This window comes from Rhinopithecus roxellana, chromosome 21 (assembly GCF_007565055.1).
Source record: "Rhinopithecus roxellana isolate Shanxi Qingling chromosome 21, ASM756505v1, whole genome shotgun sequence".
In the NCBI taxonomy this organism is placed as follows: Eukaryota; Metazoa; Chordata; class Mammalia; order Primates; family Cercopithecidae; genus Rhinopithecus; species Rhinopithecus roxellana.
The window spans coordinates 51,137,649-51,158,909 of NC_044569.1; positions in this window are offsets into that span (position 1 = coordinate 51,137,649).

A 21,261-nucleotide genomic window follows, 5' to 3' on the forward strand; every position below is an offset into this window, starting at 1 on the left:
CACTTTTACACTGTTGGTGGGATTGTAAACTAGTTCAACCATTATGGAAAACAGTATGGCAATTCCTCAAGGATCTAGAACTAGATGTACTGTATGACCCAGCCATCCCACTACTGGGTATATACCCAAAGGATTATAAATTATTCTACTACAAAGACACATGCACACGTATGTTTATTGTGGCACTATTCACAATAGCAAAGACTTGGAATCAACCCAAATGTCCATCGGTGACAGACTGGATTAAGAAAATGTGGCACATATACACCATGGAATACTATGCAGCCATAAAAAATGATGAGTTTGCGTCCTTTGTAGGGACATGCATACAGCAGGAAACCATCATTCTTAGCAAGCTATCACAAGAACAGAAAACCAAACACCGCATGTTCTCACTCATAGCTGGGAACTGAACAATGACATCAGTTGGACTCGAGAAGGGGAACATCAAACACTGGGGCCCATATTTGGGAGGGGTGAGGAGGGAGGGATTGCATTGGGGAAATATACATGATGTAAATGATGAACTGATGGGTGCTTACCAGTTGAAGGGTGCAACACACCAACATGGCATAAGTATGCATACGTAACAAACCTGCACGTTATGTGCATGTACAATGGAACTTAAAGTGTAATAATTTAAAAAAAAAAAGAAGTTATACAAACGACAAACAGGAAAAAAAAAAAAGAAAAGAAAAAAAAGGCAATATCCTCAGATAATAAAAAGAGAGAAGCTATCTGAGAGATTTCTTTCTTATGTGTGACTTCCTCACACAGAGTTCCACCCTTGCCTTCCTGGAACAGTTTTCTAACACTGTTGTCGTGGATTCTGCCAAGTGATATTTGGGAGCTCACTGAGGGCTATGGTGAAAAAGGAAATATCCTCAGATCAAAACTGGAAAGAAGCCTTCTGAGAAACTGCATTGCCATGTGGGAATGCAACTCACAGAGTTACACGTTTCTCTTCAGTGATCTAATTGCTAACACAGTTTTCTGGAAATCTGCTATGGGATACTTCTTCGCTCAATGAAGCTTATGGTGACAAAGGAAATATCCTCAGGTGAAAACTAGAAATAAGCTTTCGTAGAAAATTCTTGGTGATGTGTGAATTCATCTTGCAGTGTTACACTTATGTTTCGTGGAGCAGTCCATTAACTCTGTCGTTGAGGAACCTGAGACGGGCTTGTTTGGATCGCATTGAGGCCTACGCTGATAAAGAAAATATCATCAGTTCAAAACGTGAAAGAAGCTTTCTGAGACACTTCTTTCTGATCTCTGAATTCATCTCACAGAGTTACAACTTAGACCTCAAGAAGCAGTTTACAAACACTCTTTTCGTGGAATCTGCAAAGGGATATTTGGGAGACCATAGGGGCCCATGGTGAAAAAGGAAATATCCTCACATAATAATTACAGAGAAGCTTTCTGAGAGATTGCTTTCTGATGTGTGACTTCATCACACAGAGTTCCACCCGTCCTTTCTTGGAACAGTTTGCTAACACTGTTGTCGTGGATTCTGCAAAGTGATATTTGGTATCCCATGGGGCCCATGGTGAAAAAGTAAATATCCTCACATAATAACTAGAAAGAAGCTTTCTGAGACATTGCCTTCTGATGTGTGACTTCATCACACAGATTTCCACCCTTTCCTCCTTGGAACAGTTTGCTAACACTGTTGTCGTGCATTCTGCAAAGTGATATTTGGGAGCGAATAGGGGCCCATGGTGAAAAAGGAAATATCCTCAGATCAAAACTGGAAGGAAGCCCTCTGAGAAACTGCATTGCTATGTGTGAATGCAACTCACAGAATTTCACGTTTCTCTTCAGTGATCAGTTTGCTAACACCGTTTTCTGGAAATCTGCAATTAGCTACTTCTTAGCGCAATGAAGCTTACGGTGACAAAAGAAATATCCTCAGATGAAAACTAGAAAGAATCTTTCTTAGAAAGTTATTGGAGCTGTGTGAATTCATCTCACAGAGTTAGACTTATGTTTCATGGAGTAGTCCATTAACACTGTCTTTGACAACCTCAGAAGGGTTTCTTTGTATCGTATTGAGGCCTATGCTGATAAGGAAATATCATCAGTGCAAAATGTGAAAGAAGCTTTGAGAGAATCTTCTTTCTGATACGTGAATTCATCTCACAGAGTTACAAATTTGACCTCATGAAGCAGTTTGCTAACACTCTTTTCATGGAATCTGCAAAGTGAGATTTGGGAGCCCATAGGGGCCCAAGGTGAAAAAGGAAATATCCTCACCTAATAACAAGAGAGAAGCTTTCTGAGAGATTGCTTTCTGATGTGTGACTTCATCACACAGATTTCCACACTTCCCTTCTTGGAACAGTTTGCTAACACTGTTGTCGTGCGTTCTGCAAAGGGATATTTGGGAGCTCATTGAGGGCCATGTTGAAAAAGGAAATATCGTCAGATAATAACTAGAGAGAAGATTTCTGAGAGATTGGTTTCTGATCTGTGACTTCATCACCCAGAGTTCCACCCTTCTCTTCTTGGAACATTTTGCTGACACTTTTGTCGTGGATGCTGAGAAGCGATATTTCGGAGCCCATCGGGGCCCATGGTAAAAAGGTAAATATCCTAACACAATAACTAGAGAGAAGCTTTCTGAGAGCTTGCTTCTGATGTGTGACTTCATCACACAGAATTCCAACCTTCCCTTCTTGGAACAGTTTGCTAACACTGTTGTCGTGGATTCTGCAAAGTGATATTTGGGAGCTCATTGAGGGCTATGGTGAAAAAGGAAATATCATCAGATCAAAACTGGAAAGAAGCCTTCTGAGAAACTGCATTGCCATGTGTGAATGCAACTCACAGAGTTACAAATTTCTCTTCAGTGATCAGTTTGCTAACACAGTTTTCTGGAAGTCTGCAATTAGATACTTCTTAGCGCAATGAAACTTACGGTGACAAAGGAAACACCCTCAGATGAAAACTAGAAAAAAACCTTCTTAGAAACTTCTTGGTGATCTGTGAATTCATCTCACAGAGGTAGACTTATGTTTTGTGGAGCAGTCCATTAACACTGCCTTTGAGGAACTGGAGAAGGACATCTTTGGATTGTATTGAGGCCTAGGCTGATAATGGAAATATCATCAGTTCAAAACGTGAAAGAAGCTTTCTGAGAAACTTCTTTCTGATCTCTGAATTCATCTCACAGAGTTACACCTTAGACCTCAGGAAGCAGTTTGCTAAAACTCTTTTCGTGAAATCTGCAAAGTGATATTGGGGAGCCCATAGGGGCCCATCGTGAAAAAGGAAATATCCTCAGATGATGACTAGAGAGAAGCTTTCTGAGAGATTGCTTTCTGATGTGTGACTTCATCACACAGAGTTCCACCCTTCCCTTCTTGGAACAGTTTGCTAACACTGTTGTCGTGGATTCTGCAAAGTGATATTTGGGAGCCCATAGTGGCCCATGGTGGAAAAGCAAATATCCTCACATAAAAAATAGAGAGAACCTTTCTGAGAGATTTCTTTCTGATATGTGACTTCATCAAATAGAGTTCTACCCTTCCCTTCTCGGAAGAGTTTGCTAACACTGTTGTCGTGGATTCTGCAAAGTGATATTTGGGAGCTCATTGAGTGCTATGGTGAAAAAAGAAATATCCTCAGATCAAAACTGGAAAGAAGCCTTCTGAGAAACTGCATTGCCATGTGTGAATGCACCTCACAGAGTTACATGTTTCCCTTCAATGATAAGTTTGCTAACACAGTTTTCTGCAAATCTGCGACTGGATACTCCTTAGAGCAATGACGCTTACAGTGACAAAGGAAATATCTCTAGAGGAAAACTAGAATGAAGCTTTCTTAGAATCTTCTTGGTGATGTGTGAAATCATCTCATAGAGTTACATTAATGTTTTGTGGAACAGTCCATTAACACTGTCTTTGAGGAACCTGGGAAGGGCTTCTTTGGATCGCATTGAGGCCTAAGCTGATAAAGGAAATTTCATCAGTTCAAAACGGGGAAGAAGCTTTCTGAGAAACTTCTTTCTGATCAGTGAGTTCATCTCACAGACTTACAACTTAAACCTCAGGAAGCAGTTTGCTCACACTCTTTTCGTGGAAACTGCAAAGTGATATTTGGAAGCCTACAGGGGCACATGGTGAAAAAGGAAATATCCTCACATAGTAACTAGAGAGAAGCTTTCTGAGAGATTGCTTTCTGATGTGTGACTTCATCACACAGAGTTCCACCCTTCCCGTCTTGGAACCGTTTGCTAACACTGTTCTCATGGATTCTGCAAAGTGATATTTAGGAGCCCATAGGGGCCCATGGTCTAAAAGGAAATGTCCTCACATAATAACTACAGAGAAGCTTTCTGAGAGATTGCTTTCTGATGTGTGACTTCATCACACAGAGTTGCACCCTTTCCTTCATGGAACAGATTCAAAGACTCTTGTCGTGTATTCTGCAAAGTGATATTTGGGAGCCCATAGGGGCCCATGGTGAAAAAGGAAATATCCTCACTTAATAACTAGAGAGAAGCTTTCTGAAGTGAGACCATCACACAGAGTTCCACCCTTCCATTCTTGAATAGTTTGATAAAACTTTTGTCGTGGATTCTGCAAAGTGATATTTGGGAGCTCATTGAGGGCTATGGTGAGAAAGAAAATATCCTCAGAACAAAAATGGAAAGAAGGCTTCTGAGAAACTGCATTGCCATGTGTGAATTCAACTCACAGAGTCACACGTTTCTCTTCAGTGATCAGTTTGCTAACAAAGTCTTCCGGAAATCTGCAAGGGGATACTAAGAAGTGAAGATTACTAAGAAGTGAAGAAGTGAACCAAGGAAGATTACGGTGACAAAGGAAATATCCTCAGAGGAAAACTAGAAAGAAACTTTCTGAGAAACTTCTTGGTGATGTGTGAAGTCATCTCACAGAGTAAAACTTTTGTTTCCTGGAGCAGTCCATTAACACTATCTTTGAGGAAGCAGAGAAGGGATTCTTTGGATGCCATTGAGGCCTACGCTGATAAAGGCAATATCGTCAGTTCATTACCTGAAAGAAGCTTTCTGAGAAACTTCATTCTGATCTGTGAATTCATCTAAAAGTGTTACACCTTAGACCTCAGGAATCAGTTTGCTAACACTCTTTTCGTGGAATCTGCAAAGTGATATTTGGGAGTCCATAGGAGCCCTTGACGAAAAAGTAAATATCCTGAGATAATAACTACAGAGAAGCTTTCTCAGAGATTGCTTTCTGATGTGTGACTTCATCACACAGAGTTCCACACTTCCCTTCTTGGAACAGTTTGCTAACAATGTCATGGATTCTGCAAAGTGACATTTTGGAGCCCATAGGGGCCCATGGTGAAAACGGAAATATCCTCACATAATAACTAGAGAGAAGCTATCTGAGAGATTGCTTTCTGATGTGTGACTTCATCACACCGAGTTCCACCCTTCCCTTCTTGGAACAGTGTGCTAACACTGTTGTCGTGTATTCTGCAAAGTGATAGTTGGGAGCCCATAGGGCCAATGGTGAAAAAGGAACTATCCTCAAATAAGAACTAGAGAGAAGCTTTCTGAGAGATTGCTTTCTGATGTGTGACCTCATCACACAGAGTTCCACCCTTCCCTTCTAGGAAAACTTTGCTAACACTGTTGTCTTTGATACTGCAAAGTGATATTTGGGAGCTCACTGAGGGCTATGGTGAAAAAGGAAATATCCTCAGATCAAAACTGGAAAGAAGACTTCTGAGAAACTGCGTGGCCATGGGTGAATGCAACTCACAGTGTTACATTCGTCTCTTCAGTGATCAGTTCACTAGCAGAGTTTTCTGGAAATCTACAATTAAATAGTTCTTAGAGCACTGAAGCTTATGGTGACAAAGGAAATATCCTCAGAGGAAAACAGGAAAAAAGCTTTCTTAGAACCTTCTTGGTGATATGTGAATTCATCTCACAGAGTTCCACTAATGTTTCTTGGAGTAGTCCTTAAACACTGTCTTGGAGGAAACTGCGAACGACTACTTTGGATCGCATTGAGGCCTACTCTGATAAAGGAAATATCATCAGTTTAAAACGTGAAAGAAGCTTTTTGAGAAACTTCTTTCTACTCTGTGAATTCATCTCACAGTTACACCTTAGACCTCAGGAAGCAGTTTGCTAACACTGTTTTCGTGGAATCGGCACGAAAACAAAGTGATATTTGGGAGCCCATAGGGGCCCATGGTGATATTTGGGAGCCCGTAGGGGCCCATGGTGAAAAAGGAAATATCGTCAGACCAAAATGGAAAGAATCCTTCTGAGAAACTGCATTGCCATTTGTGAATGCAACTCGCAGAGTTACACGTTTCTCTTCAGTGATCAGTTTGCTAATAAATTTTTCTGGAACTCTGCAATTATTTACTACTTAGCGCAATGAAGCTTACGGTGACAAAAGAAATATCCTTAGGTGAAAAATAGAAAGAAGCTTTCTTAGAAATTTCTTGGTGATGTGTGAATTCATCTCACAGTGTTACACTTGTGTTTCGAGGAGCAGTCCATTAACACTGTCTTTGAGGATCCTGAGAAGGGCTTCTTTGGATGGCATTGAGTCCTATGCTGATAAAGGAAATATCATCAGTGCCAAAAGTGAAAGAAGCATTCTGAGAAACTTCTTTCTGATCTCTGAATTCATCTCACGGAGTTACATCTTAGAGCTCAGGATGCAGTTTGCTGACACTCTTTTCTTGGAATACGCAAAGTGATATTTGGGAACCCATAGGGGCCCATAGTGAAAAAGGAAATATCCTCAGATAATAACTAGAGAGATGCTTTCTGAGAGATTGCTTTCTGGTGTGTGACTTCTTCACACAGAGTCCCACTCTTCGCTACTTGGAACAGTTTGCTAACACTGTTGTCGTGGATTCTACAATGTGATATTTGGGAGCTCATTGAGGGCTATGGTGAAAAAGGAATTATCCTCAGATCAAAATTGGAAAGAAACTTTCTGAGAAACTGCGTTGCCATGGGTGAATGCAACTCAAAGTGTAACAGGTTTCTCTTCAGTGATCACCTTGCTAACACAGTTTTGTGGCAATCTGCAATTGGATACTTCTTTGCACAATGAAGCTTACGGTGAAAAAGGAAATATCCTCAGAGGAAAACTAGAGAGAAGCTTTCTTAGAAACTTCTTGGTGATGTGTGAATTCATCTCACAGAGTTCAACATATGTTTCGTGGAGCAGTCCATTACCACAGTCTTTGAGGAACCCTCGAAGGGCTTTTTTTGGATCGTATTGAGGCCTACGATGATAAAGGAAATCTCATCAGTTCAAAACGTGAAAAAAGGTTTCTGAGAAAGCTTCTTTCTCATCTGTGAATTCATCTCATCGTGTTTCAACTTAGAACTCAGGGAAGTAGTTTGCTAACACTCTCTTCGTGGAATCTGCAAAGTGATATTTGGGAGCCCATAGGGGCCCATGGGGAAAAAGGAAATATCCTCACACAAAAACCAGAGAGAAACTTTCTGAGAGATTACTTTCTGATGTGTGACTTCATCACACAGAGTTCCACACTTCCCTTCTTGGAACAATTTGCTTACACTGTTGTCATTGATTCTGCAAAGGGATATTTGGTAGCTCATTGACGGCTGTGGTGACAAAGGAAATATCCTCACATCAAAACTGGAAAGAAGCCTTCTGAGAAACTGCATTGCCATGTGTGAATGCAACTCACAGTGTTACACGTTTCTCTTCAGTGATCAGTTTGCTAACACAATTTTCTGGCAATCTGCAATTGGATACTTCTTAGCACAATGAAGCTTACGGTGACAAAGATAATATCCTCAGAGGAAAATTAGAGAGAAGCTTTCAAAGAGACTTCTTGGTGATGGGTGAATTCATCTCTCAGAGTTACCCTTATGTATCGTGGAGCAGTCCCTTAACACTGTCCTGGAGGAACTTGAGAAGGGCTTCTTGGTTCGTATTGTGGCCTACGCAAACAAAGGAAATATCATCAGTTCAAAACGTGAAAGAAGCTTTCTGAGGAACTTCTTTCTCCTCTGTGAATTCATCTCACCGAGTTACAACTTAGACCTCAGGAAGCAGTTTGCTAACACTCTTTTCGTGGAATATGCAAAGTGATATTTGGCAGTCCAAAGGGCCCATGGTGCAAAGGAAACATACTCACGTAATAACTAGAGAGAAGCTTTATGAGAGATTGCTTTCTGATGTGTGACTTCATCACACAGAGTTCCACGCTTCCCTTCATGGAACAGTTTGCTAACACTGTTGTCGTAGATTCTGTAAAGTGATATTTGGCAGCCCAAAGGGGCCCGTGGTGAAAAAGAAATTATCATCAGATAATACCTAGAGAGAAGCTTTCTGAGAGATTGCTTTTTGATGTGTGAATTCATCACACTGAGTTGCAACCTTTACTTCTTGGAACAGTTTCCTTATGCTGTTGTTGTGGATTCTGCAAAGCGTTATGTGGTAGCTCATTGAGGGCAATGGTAAAAAAGGAAACATCCTCAGATCAAAACTGGAAAAAAGCCTTCTGAGAAACTGCATTGCCATGTGTGAATGCAACACACACAGTTACACGTTTCTCTTCAGTGATCAGTTTGCTAACACAATGTTCTGGAAATCTGCAACTGGATACTTCTTAGCGCAATGAAGCTTACGGTGACAAAGGAAATATCCTCAGATGAAAACAAGAAAGAAGCTTTCTTAGAAACTTCTTGGTGATGTGTGAATTCATCTCACAGTTACACTTATGTTTTGTGGAGCAGTCCATTAACACTGTCTTTGAGGAACCTGAGAAGGGCTTCTTTGGATCGTATTGAGGCCTAAGGTCATGAAGGAAATATCATCAGTTCAAAACGTGAAGGAAGCTTTCTGAGAAACTTCTTTCTGGTCTGTGAATTCATCTCACAGAGTTACAACTTAGACCTCAGGAAGCAGTTTGCTAACACTCTTTTGGTCGAATATGCAAAGTGATATTTGGGCGCCCATAGGGGCCCATGTTGAAAAAGGAAATATCGTCAGATAATAACTAGAGAGAAGCTTTCTGAGAGATTGCTTTCTGATGTGTGACTTCATCACACAGTTTGCCACCCTTCCCTTCTTGGAACAGTTTGCTAACACTGTTTTCGTATATTCTGCAAAGTGATATTTGGGAGCCCATAGGTGCCCTTGGTGAAAAAGGAATTATCCTCACATAATAACTAGAGAGAAGCTTTCTGAGAGATTGCTTTCTGAAGTGTGACTTCCTCTCACAGAGTTCCACCATTCCCTTCTTGGAACAGTTTGCTAACACTGTTGTCATGGATTCTGCAAAGTGATATTTAGGAGCCCATAGGGGCCCATGGTGAAAAAGGAAATATCCTCACTTAATAACGAGGGAGAAGCTTTCTGAGAGATTGCTTTTTGATGTGTGACTTCATCACACAGAGTTCCACCCTTCCCTTCTTGGAACAGTTTGCTCACACTGTTATCGTGGATTCTGCAAAGTGATATTTGGGAGCTCATTGAGGGCTATGGTGAAAAAGGAAATATCCTCAGATGAAAACTGGAAAGAAGCCTTCTGAGAAACTGCATTGCCATGTGCGAATGCAAGCCACAGAGCTACACATTTCTCTTCAGTGATCAGTTTGCTAACACAGTTTTACAGAAACCTGCAATGGGATACTTCTCAGTACAATGAAGCTTAGTGTAAAAAGGAAATATCCTCAAATGAAAACTAGAAAGAGGCTTTCTTAAAAACTCCTTGGCGATGTGTGAATTCATGTCACAGCGTTACACTTTTGTTTCGTGGAGCAGTCCATTCACACTGTCTTTGAGGAAACTGAGAAGGGTTCTTTGGATCGTATTGAAGCCTATGCTGATAAAGGAAATATCATCAGTTCAAAACGTGAAATAAGCTTTCTGAGAAACTTCTTTCTGATCTGTGAATTCACCTCACAGAGTTACAAATTACACGTCAGGAAGCTGTTTGCTGTCACTCTTTTCGTGGAATGTGCAAAGTAATATTTGGGAGCGCATAGGGACCCATGGTGAAAAAGGAAATATCCTCAGATAATAACTAGAGAGAAGCTTTCTGAGAGATTGCTTTCTGATGGGTGACTTCATCACACCGAGTTCCACACTTCCCTTCTTGGAACAGTTTGCTAACCCTGTTGTCGTGGATATTGCAAAGTGATATTTGGGAGCCAATAGGGGCCCATTGTGAAAAAGGAAATATCTTCACATAATAACTCGTGAGAAGCTTTCCTTGAGATTGCTTTCTGAAGTGTGACTTCCTCTCACAGAATTCCACCATTGCCTTCTTTGAACAGTTTCCTAACACTGTTATCGTGGATTCTGCAAAGTGATATCTGCGAGCTCATTGAGGGCTATGGTGAAAATGGAAATATCCTAAGATCAAAACCGGAAAGAAGCCTTCTGAGAAAATGCAATGCGATGTGTGAATGCAACTCACAGAGTTACACGTTTCCTTTCAGTTATCAGTTTGCTATCACAGTTTTCTGCAAATCTGCAATTAGATACTTCTTATCGCAAGGAAGCTTACGGTGACAAAGGTAATACACTAAGATGAAAACAAGAAAGAAGCTTTCCTAGAAACTTCTTGGTGATGTGTGAATTCATCTCACAGAGTTAAACTTACGTTTTGTGGAGGAGTCCATTAACACTGTCTTTGAGGAACCTGAGAAGGGCTTTTTGGTTCGTATTCAGGACTACGCTGATAAAGGAAATATCATCAGTTCAAAACGTGAAAGAAGCTTTCTGAGAAACTTCCTTCTGATCTCTATATTCATCTCAGAGAGTTACAGCTTAGACCTCTGGAAGCAGTTTCCTAACACTCTTTTCGTGGAATCTGCAAATTGATATTTGCGAGTCCATACGGGCTCAAGGTAGAAAACGAAATTTCCCCAGATAATAACTAGAGAGAAGCTTTCTGAGAGACTACTTTCTGAAGTGTGACTTCATCACACAAAGTTCCACCCTTCCCTTCTTGGAACAGTTTGCTCACACGGTTGTCTTGGATTCTGCCAAGTGATATTTCGGAGCTCATTGAGGGCTACGGTGAAAAAGAAAAAATCCTCATATACGAACGAGAGAGAAGCTTTCTGGGAGATTACTTACTGCTGTGTGACTTCATCACACAGAGTTCCACCGTACCCTAATTGGAAAAATTTGCTAACACTGTTGTCGTCAATTCTGCAAAGTGGTATTCGGGAGCTCATTGAGGGCTATGGTGAAAAAGGAAATATCCTCAGATAATAATTACAGAGAAGCTTTCTGAGAGATTGCTTTCTGATGTGTGACTTCATCACACAGAGTTCCACCCTTCCCTTCTTGGAACTGTTTGCTAACACTCTTGTCGCGGATTGTGCAAAGTGATATTTGGGAGCTCATTGAGGGTTATGGTGAAAAAGGAAATATCCTCAGATCAAAACTGGAAAGAAGCCTTCGGAGAAACTGCATTGCCCTGTGTGAATGCAACTCACAGAGTTACACGTTTCTCTTCAGTGATCAGATTGCTAACACAGTTTTCTGGAAATCTGCAATGGGATACTTCTTAGTGCAATGAACCTCACGGTGACAAAGGAAATATCCTCAGATGAAAACTAGAAAGAAGCTTTCTTAGAAACATCTTGGTGATATGTGAATTCATCTCACAGAGTTATACTTATGTTTCGTGGTGCAGTCCATTAACACTGTCTTTGAGGAACCTGAGAAGGGCTTCTATGCATCGTATTGAGGACTACGCTGATAAAGGAAATATCATCAGTTCAAAACGTGAAAGAAGCTTTCTGAGAAACTTCTTTGTGGTCTGTCAATTCATCTCACAGAGTGAAACCTTAGACCTCAGTAAGCAGTTTGCTAACACGCTTTTCGTGGAAACTGCAAAGTGATTTTTGGAAGCCCATAGGGGCCAATGGTGAAAAAGGAAACATCCTCCCATAGTAACTAGAGAGAACTTTCTGAGAGATTGATTTCTGATGTGTGACTTCATCACACGGAGTTCCACCCTTCCCTTCTTGGAACAGATTTCTAACACTGTGGTCGTGGATTCTGCAAAGTGGTATTTGGGAGCCCATAGGGGCCTATGGTTAAAAAGGAAATATCCTCAGATAATAACTAAAGAGAAGCATTCTGAGAGATTGCTTTCTGATGTGTGACTTCATGACACAGAGTTCCACCCTTCCCTTCATGGAACATTTTGCTAACACTGTTGTCGGGGATTCTGCAAAGTGATATTTCAGAGCCCATGGGGGCCCATGGTGAAAAAGGAAATATCCTCACATAATAACTAGAGAGAAGGTTTCTGAGAGATTGCTTTCTGATGTGTGACTTCATCACACATAGTTCCCCACCCTTCTCTTTTTGGAACAGTTTGCTAAGAATGTTGTCGTTGATTCTGCAAAGTGATATTTGGGAGCTCATTGAGGGCTTTGGTGAAAAGGGAAATATCCTCAGATCAAAACTGGAAAGAAGCCTTCTGAGAAACTGCATTGCCATGTGTGAATGCAACCCACAGAGTTACACGTTTCTCTTCAGTGATCAGTTTGCTAACTAAGTTTTTTGGAAATCTGCAATGGGATACTTCTTCGCTCAATGAAGCTTACGGTGACAAGGGAAATATCCTCAGAGGAAAGCTAGAAAGAAGCTTTCTAAGAAACTTCTTGGTGATGTGAGAATTCATCTCACAGAGTTACAATTATGTTTTGTGCAGCAGTCCATTAACACTCTTTTTGAGGAACCTGAGAAGGGTTTCTTTGGATCGCATTGAGGCATGCGCTGATAAAGGAAATATCATCAGTTCAAAACGTGAAAGAAGCTTTCTGAGTAACTTCTTTCTGATCTGTCAATTCGTCTAAAAGAGTTACACCTTAGACCTTAGGTATCAGTTCGCTAACACTGTTTTCGTGGAATGTTCAAAGTGATGTTTGGGAGTACATAGTAGGCCATGGTGAATAAGGAATTATCCCCAGAAATATCTAGAGAGAATCTTTCTGAGAGATTACTTTTTGATGTGTGACTTCATCACAAATAGTTCCACCCTTCCTTTCTTTGAACAGTTTGCTCACACTGTTGTCGACATTTCTGCAACGTGATATTTGGGAGCTCATGGGGGCCCATGGTGAAAAACGAAATATCCTCAGATAATTACTAGAGACAAGCTTTCTGAGAGACTACTTTCCAATGTGTCACTTCATCACACAGAGGTCCACCCTTCCCTACTTGGAACAGTGTTTTAACACTTTTGTCCTGGATTGTGCCAAGTGATATTTGGGACCTCATTGAGGGCTATGGTGAAAAAGGAAATCTCCTCAGATAATAACTAGAGAGAAGCTTTCTGAGAGATTGCTTTCTGATGTGTGACTTCATCACTCAGAGTTTCTCTCTTCGCTTCTTAGAACAGTTTGCTAACGCTGTTGTCGTGGATTCTACAAAGTGATATTTGGGAGCCCATAGGGGACCATGGTGAATAAGGAAACATCCCCACATAATAACTAGAGAGAAACTCCCTGAGAGATTGCTTTCTGCTGTGTGACTTCATCACACAGATTTCGAACCTTCCCTTCTTCGAACAGTTTGCTAACACTGTTGTCGTGGATTCTGCAAAGTGATATTAGGGAGCCCATAGGGGCCCATGGTGAAAAAGGAAATATGCTCACATATAATTAGAGAGAAGCTTTCTGAGAGACTGCTTTCTGATCTGTGACTTCATCACACAGAGTTCCACCCTTCCTTTCTTGGAACAGTTTGCTAACACTGCTGTCGTGGATTCTGCAAAGTGATATTTGGGAGCTCATTGAGGGCTATGGTGAAAAAGTAAGTATCCTCGGGTCAAAACTGGAAAGAAGCCTTCTGAGAAACTGCATTGCCATGTGTGTATACAACTCGCAGATTTCCACGTTTCTCTTCAGTGATCAGTTTGCTAACAGTTTTCTGGAAATCTGCAATGGGATACTTCGTAGCGCAATGAAGCTTTTGGTGACAAAGGAAATATCCTCAGATGAAAAGTAGAAAAAAGCTTTCTTAGAAATTTCTTGGTGATGTGTGAATTCATCTCACAGAGTTTCAATTATGTTTCGTGGAGCAGTCCATTAACAATGTCTTTGAGGAAACTGAGAAGGGCTTAGTTGGATTGCATTGAGGCCTACGCTGATAAAGGAAATATCATCAGTTCAAAATGTAAAAGAAGCTTTCTGAGAAACTTCTTTCTGATCTCTGAATTCATCTCACAGTGTTACAACTTAGAACTCAGGAGGCGGGGAGCGGAGCAAGATGGCCGAATAGGAACAGCTCCAGTCTCCAACTCCCAGCGCGAGCGACACAGAAGACCGGTGATTTCTGCATTTTCAACTGAGGTACTGGGGTCATCTCACTAGGGAGTGCCGGACAATCGGTGCTGGTCAGCTGCTGCAGCCTGACCAGCGAGAGCTGTAGCAGGGCGAGGCATCGCCTCACCTGGAAGCGCAAGGGGGAAGGGGATCCGTTTTCCTAGCCAGGGGAACTGAGACACACAACACCTGGAAAGTCGGGTAACTCCCACCCCAATACTGCGCTGTAAGCATACAGGCACACCAGGAGAATATATCCCACACCTGGCCGGGAGGGTCCCACGCCCACGAGGCCTCCCTCACTGCTAACACAGCAGTCTGCCGCGATCTGTCCGCAGGGCAGCAGCGAGGCTGGGGGATGGGCGCCCGCCATTGCTGAGGCTTAAGTAGGTAAACAAAGCCCCTGGGAAGCTCGAACTGGGTGGAGCTCACAGCAGCTCAAGGAAGCCTGCCTGTCTCTGTAGTCTCCACCTCTGGGGAAAGCGCACAGCTGAAGACCAACAGGGGAAGTAGCGGGAGCCGGTGCAGACTCGAACGACTCTGTCTGACAGCTTTGGGGAGAGCCGTGGATCTCCCAACGTGGAGGTTGAGATCTGAGAACGGACAGACTGCCTGCTCAGGTGTGTCCCTGACCCCTGAGTAGCCTAGGTGGGAGAAATCCCCCACTAGGGGCAGTCTGACACCCCACACCTCACAGAGTGGAGTACACCCCTGAGAGGAAACTTCCAAAGGAAGAATCAGACAGGTACACTCGCTGTTCAGCAATATTCTATCTTCGGCAACCTCTGCTGCTGATACCCAGGCAAACAGGGTCTGGAGTGGACCTCAAGCAATCTCCAACAGACCAACAGACAGTCCTTCTGACTGTCAGAAGGAAAACTATCAAACAGGAAGGACACCTATACCAAAACCCCATCAGTACGTCACCACCATCAAAGACCAGAGACAGATAAAACCACAAAGACGGGGAAGAAGCAGGGCAGAAAAGCTGGAAATTCAAAAAATAAGAGCACATCTCCCGCTGCAAAGGAGCGCAGCCCATCGCCAGCAACGGAACAAAGCTGGTCAGAGAATGACTTGGACGAGAGGAGAGAAGAAGGCTTCAGTCCATCAAACTTCTCAGAGCTAAAGGAGAAATTACGTACCCAGCACAAAGAAACTAAAAATCTTGAAAAAAGAGTGGAAGAATTGACAGCTAGACTAATTAATGCAGAGAAGGTCATAAACGAAATGTCAGAGATGAAAACCATGACACGAGAAATACGTGACAAATGCACAAGCTTCAGTAACCGACTGGATCAACTGGAAGAAAGAGTATCAGCGATTGAGGATCAAATCAATGAAATGAAGCAAGAAGAGAAATCAAAAGATAAAGGAAGTAAAAGAAACGAACAAAGCCTACAAGAAGTATGGGATTATGTAAAAAGACCAAATCTACGTCTGATTGGGGTGCCTGAAAGTGAGGGGGTAAATGGAACCAAGTTGGAAAACACTCTTCAGGAAATCATCCAGGAAAACTTCCCCAACCTAGTAGGGCAGGACAACATACAAATTCAGGAAATACAGAGAACGCCACAAAGATACTCCTCCAGAAGAGCAACTCCAAGACACATAATTGCCAGATTCACCAAAGTTGAAATGAAGGAAAAAATCTTAAGGGCAGCCAGAGAGAAAGGTCGGGTTACCCACAAAGGGAAGCCCATCAGACTAACAGCAGATCTCTCGGCAGAAACTCTACAAGCCAGAAGAGAGTGGGGGCCAATATTCAACGTTCTTAAAGAAAAGCATTTTAAACCCAGAATTTCATATCCAGCCAAACTAAGTTTTATAAGTGAAGGAGAAATAAAATCCTTTACAGATAAGCAAATGCTTATAGATTTTGTCACCACCAGGCCTGCCTTACAAGAGACCCTGAAGGAAGCCCTAAACATGGAAAGGAACAACCGGTACCAGCCATCGCGAAAACATGCCAAAATGTAAAGACCATCGAGGCTAGGAAGAAACTGCATCAACTAACGAGCAAAATAACCAGTTAATATCATAATGGCAGGACCAAGTTCACACATAACAATATTAACCTTAAATGTAAATGGACTAAATGCTCCAATTAAAAGACACAGACTGGCAAACTGGATAAAGAGTCAAGACCCATCAGTCTGCTGTATTCAGGAGACCCATCTCACATGCAGAGACATTCATAGGCTCAAAATAAAGGGATGGAGGAAGATCTACCAAGCAAATGCAGAACAAAAAAAAGCAGGGGTTGCAATCCTAGTCTCTGATAAAACAGACTTGAAACCATCAAAGATCCAAAGAGACAAAGAAGGCCATTAAATAATGGTAAAGGGATCAATTCAACAGGAAGAGCTAACTCTCCTAAATATATATGCACCCAATACAGGAGCACCCAGATTCATAAAGCAAGTCCTTAGAGACTTACAAAGAGACTTAGACTCCCATACAATAATAATGGGAGACTTCAACACTCCACTGTCAACATTAGACAGATCAACGAGACAGAAAGTTAACAAGGATATCCAGGAACTGAACTCATCTCTGCACCAAGCGGACCTAATAGACATCTATAGAACTCTCCACCCCAAATCAACAGATTATACATTCTTCTCAGCACCACATCGCACTTATTCCAAAATTGACCACATAATTGGAAGTAAAGCACTCTTCAGCAAATGTAAAAGAACAGAAATTATAACAAACTGTCTCTCAGACCACAGTGCAATCAAACTAGAACTCAGGACTAAGAAATTCAACAAAACCGCTCAACTACATGGAAACTGAACAACCTGCTCCTGAATGACTACTGGGTACATAACGAAATGAAAGCGGAAATAAAGATGTTCTTTGAAACCAATGAGAACAAAGATACAACATACCAGAATCTCTGGGACACATTTAAAGCAGTGTGTAGAGGGAAATTTATAGCACTAAATGCCCACAAGAGAAAGCAGGAAAGATCTAAAATTGACACTCTAACATCACAATTAAAAGAACTAGAGAGGCAAGAGCAAACACATTCAAAAGCTAGCAGAAGGCAAGAAATAACTAAGATCAGAGCCGAACTGAAGGAGATAGAGACACAAAAAACCCTCCAAAAAATCAATGAATCCAGGAGTTGGTTTTTTGAAAAGATCAACAAAATTGACAGACCACTAGCAAGGCTAATAAAGAAGAAAAGAAAGAGGAATCAAATAGATGCAATAAAAAATGATAAAGGGGATATTACCACTGACCACACAGAAATACAAACTACCATCAGAGAATACTATAAACGCCTCTACGCAAATCAACTAGAAAATCTAGAAGAAATGGATAATTTCCTGGACACTTACACTCTCCCAAGGCTAAACCAGGAAGAAGCTGAATCCCTGAATAGACCAATAGCAGGCTCTGAAATTGAGGCAACAATTAATAGCCTACCAACCAAAAAAAGTCCAGGACCAGATGGATTCACAGCTGAATTCTACCAGAGGTACAAGGAGGAGCTGGTACCATTCCGTCTGAAACTATTCCAATCAATAGAAAAAGAGGGAATCCTCCCTAACTCATTTTATGAGGCCAACATCATCCTGATACCAAAGCCTGGCAGAGACACAACAAAAAAAGAGAATTTTAGACCAATATCCCTGATGAACATTGATGCAAAAATTCTCAATAAAATACTGGCAAACCGGATTCAGCAGCACATCAAAAAGCTTATTTACCATGATCAAGTGGGCTTCATCCCTGGGATGCAAGGCTGGTTCAACGTTCGCAAATCAATAAACGTCATCCAGCATATAAACAGAACCAAAGACAAGAACCACATGATTGTCTCAATAGATGCAGAAAAGACTTTTGACAAAATTCAACAGCCCTTCATGCTAAAAACGCTCAATAAATTCGGTATTGATGGAACGTTCCTCAAAATAATAAAAGCTATTTATGACAAACCCACAGCTAATATCATACTGAATGGGCAAAAACTGGAAAAATTCCCTTTGAAAACGGGCACAAGACAGGGATGCCCTCTCTCACCAATCCTATTCAACATAGTGTTGGAAGTTCTGGCTAGGGCAATCAGGCAAGAGAAAGAAATCAAGGGTATCCAGTTAGGAAAAGAAGAAGAAAATTGTCCCTGTTTGCAGATGACATGATTGTATATTTAGAAAACCCCATCGTCTCAGCCCAAAATCTCCTTAAGCTGATAAGCAACTTCAGCAAAGTCTCAGGATACAAAATTAATGTGCAAAAATCACAAGCATTCTTATACACCAGTAACAGACAAGCAGAGAGCCAAATCAGGAATGAACTTCCATTCACAATTGCTTCAAAGAGAATAAAATACCTAGGAATCCAGCTTACAAGGGATGTAAAGGACCTCTTCAAGGAGAACTACAAACCACTGCTCAGTGAAATCAAAGAGGACACAAACAAATGGAAGAACATACCATGCTCATGGATAGGAAGAATCAATATCGTGAAAACGGCCATACTCCCCAAGGGTATTTATAGATACAATGCCATCCCCATCAAGCTACCAATGAGTTTCTTCACAGAATTGGAAAAAACTGCTTTAAAGTTCATATGGAACCAAAAAAGAGCCCGCATTGCCAAGACAATCCTAAGGCAAAAGGACAAAGCTGGAGGCGTCACGATACCTGACTTCAAACTATACCACAAGGCTACAGTAACCAAAACAGCATGGTACTGGTACCAAAACAGAGATATAGACCAATGGAACAGAACAGAGTCCTCAGAAATAATACCGCACATCTACAGCCATCTGATCTTTGACAAACCTGAGAGAAACAAGAAATGGGGAGAGGATTCCCTATTTAATAAATGGTGCTGGGAAAATTGGCTAGCCATAAGTAGAAAGCTGAAACTCGATCCTTTCCTTACCCCTTATACGAAGATTAATTCAAGATGGATTAGAGACTTAAATGTTAGACGTAATACCATGAAAACCCTAGAAGAAAATCTAGGTAGTACCATTCAGGACATAGGCATGGGCAAGGACTTCATGTCTAAAACACCAAAAGCAACGGCAGCAAAAGCAAAAATTGACAAATGGGATCTAATTAAACTAAAGAGCTTTTGCACAGCAAAAGAAACTACCATCAGAGTGAACAGGCAACCTACAGAATGGGAGAAAATTTTTGCAACCTACTCATCTGACAAAGGGCTAATATCCAGAATCTACAAAGAACTCAAACAAATATACGAGAAAAATACAAACAACCCCATCAAAAAGTGGGGAAAGGATATGAACAGACATTTCTCAAAAGAAGATATTCATACAGCCAACAGACACATGAAAAAATGCTCATCGTCACTGGCCATCAGAGAAATGCAAATGAAAACCACAATGAGATACCATCTCACACCAGTTAGAATGGCAATCATTAAAAAGTCAGGAAACAACAGGTGTTGGAGAGGATGTGGAGAAATAGGAACACTTTTACACTGTTGGTGGGATTGTAAACTAGTTCAACCATTATGAAAAACAGTATGGCAATTCCTCAATGATCTAGAACTAGATGTACCGTATGACCCAGCCATCCCACTACTGGGTATATACCCAAAGGATTATAAATTATTCTACTACAAAGACACATGTACACGTATGTTTATTGCGGCACTATTCACAATAGCAAAGACTTGGAATCAACCCAAATGTCCATCTGTGACAGACTGGATTAAGAAAATGTGGCACATATACACCATGGAATACTATGCAGCCATAAAAAAGGACGAGTTTGCGTCCTTTGTAGGGACATGGATGCAGCTGGAAACCCTCATTCTTAGCAAACTATCACAAGAACAGGAAAACCAAACACCGCATGTTCTCACTCATAGGTGGGAACTGAACAATGAGATCACTTGGACTCGGGAAGGGGAACATCACGCACTGGGGCCTATCATGGGGATGGGGGAGGGGGGAGGAGGGAGGGATAGCATTGGGGAGTTATACATGATATAAATGTTGAATTGATGGGTGCTGACGAGTTCAGGGGTGCAGCACACCAACATGGCATAAGTATACATATGTAACAAACCTGCACGTTATGCACATGTACCCTAGAACTTAAAGTATAATTAAAATAAAAAAAAAAAAAGAAGAACTCAGGAGGCAATTTGCTAACCCTCTTTTCATGGAATGTGCAAAGTGATATTTGGGAGCCCATAGGGGCCCATGGTGAAAAAGGAAATACACTCAGATAACAACTAGAGAGAAGCTTTCTGATAGATTGCTTTGTGATGTGTGACTTCATCACACAGAATTCCACGCTTCCCTTCTTGGAACAGTTTGCTAACCCTGTTGTCGTGGATTCTGCAGTCATATTTGGGAGCTCTTTGAGGGCTATGGTGAAAAAAGGATATATCCTCAGATGAAAAGTGGAAAGAAGCCTTCTTAGAAACTGCATTGCCATGTGTGAATGCAACTCACAATGTTACACGTTATCCTTCAGTGATCAGTTTGCTAACACAGTTTTCTGGAAATCTGCAATGGGATACTTCTTAGCGCAATGAAGCTTCGATGACAAAGGAAATATCCTCAGATGAAAACTAGAAAGAAGGTTTCTTAGAAACTTCTTGGTGATGTTTGAATTCATCTCACAGAGTTACACTTATGTTTCTTGGAGAAGTCCATTAACACTGTCTTTGAGGAACCTGAGAAGGGCTTCCTTGGATCTCATTGAGTCCTACGCTGATGAAGGAAATATCATCAGTTCAAAACATGAACCAAGCTTTCTGGGAAACTTCTTTCTGACCTGTGAATTCATCTCACAGAGTTACACCTTAGACCTCAGGAGGCAGTTTGATAACACTCTTTTCGTGGAATCTGCAAAGTGATATTTGGGAGTCCTTGGGGCCATGTTGAGAAAGGAAACATCCTCACATAATAACTAGAGAGTAGCTTTCTGAGAGATTGCTTTCTGATGTGTGACTTCATC